This window comes from Propithecus coquereli, unplaced genomic scaffold (genome assembly GCF_000956105.1).
Source record: "Propithecus coquereli isolate 6110/MARCELLA unplaced genomic scaffold, Pcoq_1.0 Scaffold2, whole genome shotgun sequence".
Taxonomy (NCBI): Eukaryota; Metazoa; Chordata; class Mammalia; order Primates; family Indriidae; genus Propithecus; species Propithecus coquereli.
In genome coordinates, this window is record NW_012144966.1 from 713,296 (window position 1) to 714,318 (window position 1,023).

At 51.3% G+C, this 1,023-nt stretch overlaps 1 pseudogene; it reads left to right on the plus strand.

Moving 5' to 3' along the window:
- LOC105809675 overlaps positions 1-583 on the plus strand; it is a 33,994-nt pseudogene extending 33,411 nt beyond the window's left edge.
- Positions 584-1,023: the final 440 nt, after the last annotated feature.

Below are 1,023 nucleotides of genomic sequence, written 5' to 3' on the forward strand. Positions count from 1 at the left end.
TGGAGACGGGGTCTCGCTCTTGCTCAGGCTGGTCTCCAACTCCTGAGCTCAAACAATCCGCCCGCCTCGGCCTCCCAGAGTGCTAGGATTACAGGCATGAGCCACCGCGCCGGGCATGCTTGGTCTTTTGATATACATATTTCTTGGTAAATAAGTTGAGGACGGGATGGGAGTGTGTGCTCCAAGACCAGCCTGTCCCTAGCAGCGCGAGTGCCTACACCAGCAACCTGGCAGCGAGTCCTGTCAGTACACGGCCATTGTGGGCTGCAAGGACTCGCCCTGCGACTGGGCCGCCATTCACAGGAACATCACACCAGCTGAGCTTAGTGTCCTGGTTGGCAAAGTCCAGTCAAGTTTTTTTGGTGAATAGGCTGACACTTGGGGGCCAGAAATGTTGTGTGACCTGGGGCTCGCTGCTGCGGGATAGGGAATGTACCATGGATCTTCACACCAAGAGCACAGGCGGAGCCCCCACCTTCAACGTCACTGTCACCATGAGTGCCAAGACGCTAGTCCTGCTGATGGGCAAAGAAAGTGGCCACAGCCGTTGGTCAACAAGAAATGTTATGAAATGGCCTCCTAACTGTAGGATTCCCAATAGTGATCTCGTTTTTCCCTTTTCCCTCGCCACTGCCCACAGCTTTTTCACCCTTCTTTTACCATACACACATACATCTTTTTTTATTTTGGGGGCCATTACCCCACATCCCTATTGTTGCCAAAACCAAATGGGCTGGGACCCGGGCTTTTTGAACACCTTCCCCTACCCATACCCCTCCTGCGTATGGCTGGAAAAAAAATTTTTTTTTCTGAATAAAAAAGATTCTACTAACTAACTAACTAAAGGAGAAATTAAGGCCAGGCGCAGTGGCTCACGTCTGTAATCCTAGCATTCTGGGAGGCAAAGGAGGGAGGATTGCTTGAGGGCAGGAGTTTGGAACCAGCCTAAGCAAGAGCAAGACCTGTCTCTACTAAGAATAGAAAAAATTAGCTGGGCCAGATGGCACATGCCTGTAGTCCCAG